We start from the raw sequence: 8,070 nt of genomic DNA, 5'->3' as shown, positions 1-8,070 counted from the left end.
ATAAAGATAAGAACAACCAGGAGATACTTTTAGTTTGAGGAGTCTCTCCAGTTCATATCATTTGGTGGAAAATAAACTGGATATAGTGACCAGAAGAATAAAAGTAAAAGGTTTCTTTGGACTTTCCATCTGGTCTCTTATTGTTGCTTCAGTAGTTCAAAATGGGAAGCTCAGGAGAACATAAAAAGGTCTGGTCAGAGAAGTTATCTGGGCTGAAGAGCTCAGAGACTTGAATATGTGGGGTTTCACATTTCATCAGAGATACAAAAGACATGAGAAACCAGAATACTAAGCAGTGGAAAATGCAGATATAGAAGAGTTTCAAATCCAGCATGACAAAAATAATCTGCAAGGGCAAAGCACCTTTGGAGAGTGAAAGAAGCACTGAGCAGCACAGGAGGCTACACGCTGGAGCTCAGGCTGTGTACAGATAAGATTTGATAAAAGTCAAGCTGACTTAGGCCTTGTGAAAGAAGTCAAAGCAAATAGGAAAAGGTTTTAAAGCTATATACATAAAAAGAGACTAAAGAAAGAAAAGCCTTCTAGGTTGTAGCATGGGATAAGATAAAGTGTAAAAATGGCAAAATAAATAATGTGCCGCACAATCTGTAAGGATGATTAGTCTGAATATGGGCTCAAAGACAGGAAAGAAAAAGGGAGAAAGGGAATGAAAGCTGAGATGCGGAATATTTTACAATATGAATTTAATGACCTTGAAGTAATAAAAAGAAAAGGAGGTTCAGCAGTACAAACTTTTAAGTCATTTTTTTTAAAAAAAGGTTTAAAAACATCCATTTGTGTTATAAAGTGCAGACTGCTACTTTTGGGGAAAGCTAACATCAAAAACTCAGGTGGAGGGAGCACTCCTAGAGTCCTTCTGAGCTGTCACCACTGTGGTGTGTCCGTGGGACAGAAAAATACAAACCAAAACTGAAATAGTGGCAAGTATTTCCACAGTGACAGGACAGTTGTTGCCATGACATGACTCATGTTGTAGAAGTTACTCACCTGTAATGCTGCACACAGTTCTGGTCACGTGTACTCCACAAACACAATAAACCCAAGCTGGGGTAAAAGAGAAGTGCTACAGAGATGATGAAGGGAGATGACTTTTGGAGAACCCCTCCAAGAAAGGGAAAAAAGAAGAGCTCTGTTTCTTCCTCCTAGTAAAATAAAATCTCAGAGAGATTGTTCTAGTAATGGAGCAATAAAGTAAGAAACTTCACTGCTACAGAAGTTGTTATGCAGGGTGAAACTCTGGCATCACTGAAGTATTTTTGGTTTTGGGCAGGGGGGAGGAGAGGTTAATCCTAGCCTGCCATTAACGAACAAGCTGTCTATCTTGTCTAAAGTCAAAGGGATTTTTTTCTGCACACAAATATTCATATGATATTAATATTTCAATCTATTATGGCCACCAGTGCACTACAAATTGTGCTAGTGTTTTTCTGCTATGAAAAGTGGTTTTGTTTAAGCAATGAAAGTATTCTTACATTTCTAAAATAATCTGCCCATTACCCCTTTCCTCCCTCACACATGCCTGAAATTCTTCTAGTTTTTGAAACATTAGGGTTGAAATTTAACTTTTTTTTTTTTTTTTTTAAAGTTTTAATATTCTTCACTCCATCAAATAGATTTGTATGATCCACATGAAGACAACAATAAGATTTGGGTTGTTCTACCACAAAGTGGAAGATAAAATGGAAACACATAATAGTTCTTCAGGCTAATTAAATCAAAGCAATAACAAGGCAGCCACAGTTTAGATTAAGACATTTCTCAGGAAATCAAATTAAAAATAGGTTAAGGCTCCCTTTTGGTATCCTGTGATGTAAAGTATTGCTAAAGCCCTACTCTTTATCCTTAGTTTTCTTGTGCCATTCTTCAATTAATCTTCTCTTCACAGAAATAAACATTTTAATAAGCATATACAGTAACACAAATCACTGGTAATTACTCTAAGTAAAATAGCTATTTTTATTGCAGCAAATATAAAATGACAATTTTAATTATGTAAAGTCTCTAATGCCTTAATGATTTTAGCCCATTTTCCATGTTTGTACATGAAAGCTGGCTCCATATTTTTACTGTTACCAAAGTTACAAGGACATATTATTGGGCTTTAAATGTTTATTGTCATTTTAGCAAAGTGGCTTTTATTTTTTGTTTATGTTCTAAAAGCTTGGCAGAGCAGTGGCAATCTACACACTAATGGCTAATCTGGGTTTGTGCCAAAAAAACAGTAATAGCTACAAGCACAGAAAAAACATCTGAAGAGTAAACGCCAAATTAATCCCTGATGTAACTCTTTTTGCCTTAGTGCGGTTACACTAGAGAATACATTTTCCACAGTGTGCATCCTATTATAATCCATTATTTTCTAAGGGGGCTTGCATAAATCAGGACAGTCAAGCACACTGGGTTCAGCCATTGCCTTTTTGTCCGAAAGAATCCCAAATCACACTGCCAGTTGTGGCCTGTGTGCCTTAATATTCCAAATAGTTAAATACACTCAGTCGCCCATTTAGAAGCCTAAATGAATAACAACTTTACAACTGAGTTCTGCATGTTATAACTTCTTCTCGAATGCCATAAAAAAACCCCTAAAATGTTAGGTAAATCCTGCCGATGTCCAAAACTCATCATGCTCCACCCTTGGTAAAAGGAGGAAAAAGATGAAGGGTTCAACCTCCATAGAGGGAGGTTTTTGAAAAATTTGAAAAATTGTTATCTCTTAATGATGATATACTGAAAAAGAAAGTTGCTAGAGGCTGGGGCCTCAATATTCTGTCATTAGTGATAATTTGATTTAACCAAACAGTGGGACACAATGCCTCAGTGATTTAAAATGGGTGACACCAGAAAGTACATTGCATTGGGCTTATTTTTTTTTCTCCCTGGTGTTCTTTTCTGCATTCAGGAGTACAGTTTTCAGGAGTGTAATTTCTCCATGACTTCTCTCACTCCAGTCAGCTGTATTGTCAGAGTATAGTGTGAGAAACTCTTGGTTCTCCTCTGTCCACATGGGCTTTCCCCACTGGTAGCTCTTAGCCAGAATAATTGAATAGCTCCATTCAGTTCTCTGATCACTGAATGTGGACATGGTGCTTCCCTGGCCAGGTAAAGTCTGTTAGATACTTAGCAATCTCTCTTCCCCCCGCCCCCCCCCCCCCGCCCTCTGTCATCCTAGTCTGCTTTTGTTCAATTTTGTCAGTAGTACTATAATTTCTAAATGGGGGCACTAGAACTTACAGTAACTAGCCAAGTGTAATATTCACGTTCACTGTTTCCACTACAATCAAGCTTCTACATTATGTCTCAAAAGCTTTAGTCATAGCCTTGTCTTAATCCATGAAAATCCTGGCCACATTCTTGTCTGGGTTTGCAATCATCTCTGTTTGATTTGTTTTTATTGGGGCATTGCTGCTGTTACTTAAAGAATTTTGTGATCCTCCCCATCATTCATTTGAGATCATGATATCATGTAGGTCTGGAGCTGCATATTCCTTGTGGGTTGATGAGCATTTCAACTGATCAATGTTATTATTTTCCCTATGCATGTGAATGACATTTGTTCTGAATTCAGAGCCTTCCAGGTGTGCAAAAGATTTACTTTGGAGATACCTGCCAATACCATCTGGTTCAAATGCCACTGTAAACTCAGGTTTCCACAGTTCTAATAATTCATCAGGTCTCTACCTGTACCTCTTGGGGAATGAGATCACATTTATTCTGTCGAAATCTATACATAACCTAGTGACCTGCCTGCTTTGGAAATCATCACATCTTTTTCCAGTGGCAGTGTGACACTATTATTCTTTGTTTAATCATTTTTTTCAGCTTAATTCAGCTTTTTCAAAATAGAGTGATATACCTGCAAGACATTTGCTAAGATATGGTTAATATGGTAGTTGAATGCAGCTCACTTTTTGTTTTCCATAGTCCCAATGAAAATGTCCTGGATTATTTCCAATTACATTCTCTGGTTGTGTGTGGGTTTTTGTGCTTTACCTCCTCCTTTGCTACCAGGGATGTTCTTGATTTCTTATATTTCAATATTTCTCTCACATTTTACTGTTTAAACGTATTCATATTTTAAATGCAGGGAGTTTACAGCTCTACAGTCTGGTTGATGATTGCAGTCTAGATGGACTACTAAGCCTGGTAGGCTCATTATGTCCAGTAAGTTCCAGCTGCCACTTTGCTGTTAGTGAACAGGAGGATGGCAGAAACTGGAAGTAACCTTTTATTTGTATGCCATCTCTCTTTGTATTTTACTAAATTGTTATATAAACTCATCTCAGCTGCTTCACCCAAAAATCAGTTGGTCATTGACCCCGTAAGTGCCCACCTGCCGCAGGCTATTCAGTCTGAGTGCTTTGGGTTGCGGTCTCTTGCTGTCTTGGTCCTTTTTGTCTTCCTCCTTATTCCACTTTACCTTGAATGCATACTCTATTGGATTCTTTCCTCTACCATATTGAGCACAATTAATAATCAATCTAAAATTCTTGCTTCCTTCCTGTAGGGATGGAAGAAGCCATGAGAAAAAGCAATTCTTTCAGAACTACCATGATTCCTAGCTCTGTTCAGAATGACATCCCATTGGTTTAGAAAAGGAGGCACAAAACCCTTTTCTGTCTTAGGTATCATTCTGAACAGAGAACTACAATATGGTTCAAATGAAATTGCCATTGGAAGGGTGAGTTGATTTTAGCTGTTTGAAAAATCACATGCAGAATGGTTAAAAAGGCTTTTCTATAAAGCCTGAAAAATGGAAAAAGCGAAACTCCTAAGATCGTGTTTCTAAAGATCTGAATGAGAACAGCAGCTCTCTATGATAATCTAAATGGGAGAATAAGTGAGCATACTGCATTGTCAGAATGAAATTCAAAGTGTTCCTTGTACTTTGTAGAAATCATCTAGGAGAAATCATCTGGGCCAGGAGACAAGAACTAGTGCTAAGTGGCATACTTGGAAAATAAGAACATGAGTAGGAAGGGGGCAGGGGGCATATTGGGCTTTGCCGCAGCACTCAGAATCTTAATCTGGCTGTTGTAGATTCCAAAATGTACCGGTCAACATTAGAGTGCTGTTAAGGAAAAACAAACAAACAAAACCAAACAAAAAACCCTAAACATTGTTTGGGATTTATAAACAAGAACGGTGTATTAGACCCTGGAGGTACTTGCTACTCTTCGCTCCCAAATGGTCATGAGGCATTGGAAGGACTAACAGTGTATTATTTTAGATACTGCTCTTTAAGAAAAAAAGTGAAGCTTTGGAGGAGGATGGCAAAGGTGAGGAAATGTTTCAGGTTCCACCAAAATTAGGCAATACCAGTTGGTACATTTTGAGTTTGAGTACAAATATACATGAGTTTACACAGCTATGTATGGTGACATCCTGCTCCAATACATGAGTCAAGATACTGATAACAGTTGAGAGGTAAATTACTGAGCTTCTGTTTCTTTTGCCTTATGAATAAAACAATGTCTTACCAGAGATATAATTTAGATTGTTGAGGAAGTTACTAAAACTGTATGCATACCCTTTGCAGAACAGTAAACACTTTGCTGCAGAATTGAGGAAGTTTGAAAGTGTCTGATGTGCCATCCACAATTGCAAGATTCCTAACAAAAAAAAATGAAAGCATATATAATAATATTGATCTGAAAAATCTCTTTAAACAAGGTTTTTGTGTAATACTTTCCATCTGAGGTAATGAACACCAAACACAGTGAAACAGTGGTAATCCTTCCTCTGATTTCAGAAAGCTGTGGAGAAGGTAGAGAAGTGGAAGATGTTGCTCTACATTACAACCAGAGCAAACAAAGCTCATCCGTGACTGTTCCAATATTATTTACAGTTGTTGGTTTTTCCTCATCTGTATAGTGATGTGTGTGTTTGCAGGTTGTGCCGCACCCTGACGATGTGTAGTGAAATTGGATTAACACCAGAAGGAAGACATCTTTTTAAGCTGATGTTTCTGCCGTGCCAAATATTGCATGTTCTTTCTTTGAGTATTTGGTGCTCAACCATCTGCAATAAGCTCTCATCTGTTTTACAGCTCACAGGTCTGTCTAGAGCTGTTTGCTTTGTAATGCATCATAATTCTGAAGTCATAACCTCAGAGATTTTTTTTAGTACAGTTTATCATTACATCGATTTGTTTGTTTGTTTGTTTTTTTAAATTATTATGTATTTCTTTACCTAAATTATTTCTGTACCTCAGCGTGTAACTGGTCTCCAGCATTGCGGGTCTCTTGTATAACCTCAATGTTGTCTCACGCTGTGTTCTCGAAAATCAGCCATATTTAGTGTAGGCCTGGATACCAGTTCCTGAAATTTTCCCTTCCAGTTTCTTTTGCATTTGAAAAGGTTTTTGTATAATTGCCTGTGATTTATTTTTTCTTATTCTCTCTGTTATTGTTTAGATTGGAGGAATATATTGTCATACTTGCTATTCAGGTGTGGTTGTCCTCTCTTCAAACAGTGTGCTAAGGCTGACACGTGTCTGCCAGGTGCCTCAGTTCACTGTCCTCTTTCTGCTCAGAAGTTCCTCCGTGTGGCTCATGACTGGTGACGGTAGGGCCTGAAAATGAAATCTGTCTTTCCACTGCATCTTCTGCCAGCTGCTTTCAGTCTCCTGATCACTTGCCTCTGAAAAAAAGCATCAGGCCATCTTTCATCTGAGTGACTGCCCCCCTTCTTTTTCATGCCTGTGTGGTGATGGATAAACCTGAGTAGTTTTTTGGGAATGTCAGTCTTCGCTAGTGACAAAAGATGACGACTAATCCTTCAACAGATTGGTAGCTGTCCTCCACAGATCTCACTTTTACTGGAGTTGTTTTTTCATTATCTAGTAAAATGAATCCAGTCTATAGTTATTCTGTAGATTTTGTTCTTTTCCTTGAAACCTGAACTATCATTGCATCATACAATTTTAGGTCATCTTCTTTCAATCTTCTAGAAAAACAGCTAGAAGTAAATATATCTCTGGTCTTTTCAGTCACTTACAACACATATGAAATGTTACAAAAATTCCACTTCCATTACCTTCAGCCACAGCTGGCACTGCATCCACGCATAACACTCGTTTTCTGTGTTAGTCTTGGATGACTCTGAGATCTTGTGAGGGCACTCAGAGTAAAACAATAACTGTTCTGTTTGGTCCTTGCTATTTCTGTTCTCCTGGAACCATAGTCCATGGATTAAGGATGTTGTTGTTTGTTTTTTTTTTTCTGAGTAAAATGTAGAAGAACTTTGTTTATCCATTTAGGAAAAGATGTAGGAGAAATGAGGATGGCCAGATGTGAAATGATTGGACTCCAGCCAGAATTAACCTGAAACCATACATTTCTAGCTTATACCCAAAGCCACAGGCACTTGATGAGATGCTCTAAACCTGTACTGGAAGTCAGGTTGTCAAAGTGAGCTGAATTGGCTCAGCACACAGGCTAATTGTACCATTGAAGTGCACCTCAAGCATTGTTGTCTGTCAAACCTTTATTAAAATAGTTCCTGATCACTCCCATCTTGCTGCAAAAAAAAATCTGTGGGCCTAACTAAAGTGAGGAAGCATTGCTAGTGCTCTGAAAGAAGAAACAGAGCTAAGCTGAAAAACAGAGTTGCATTTTCTTGTGATGATTTCTTCCTTTGCCAGAAAGTTGCCAGAAACTATTCCTGCAAGTCTCGGATAAGATTTTTTTTTTAATCAGAGATCATGTAGATAATGAGGAGGGGGAAGAACACTGTGGCTTCTCTGACAATTTGATTGTACATTAAGTTGAGATACTAATTCTTAGAAAAGCACTAAGTCCTTTAGAAACTTTTATTGTTAGAGGCACGCATAGTTTAACAGAGCAGAAAAAAAATAGGAAATGAATTATGGTAGGATTTTTCCTTTATCACTTAGTAAACTTCTCTGGAGTACATCAGTAATCTACTCCACAACTTCTGCCACCCCTTCATCCCTTCAAATCCATGTATCCCACCCTGACTGGTATAACATATGAAGAATGATACTATAAAGAGAATCAGAAATATGTAACGATCCCTATGCCTTCCCTG

Source organism: Streptopelia decaocto (genome assembly GCF_964273445.1).
Source record: "Streptopelia decaocto genome assembly, chromosome: 1".
In the NCBI taxonomy this organism is placed as follows: Eukaryota; Metazoa; Chordata; class Aves; order Columbiformes; family Columbidae; genus Streptopelia; species Streptopelia decaocto.
This window is presented reverse-complemented; position numbering follows the sequence as displayed.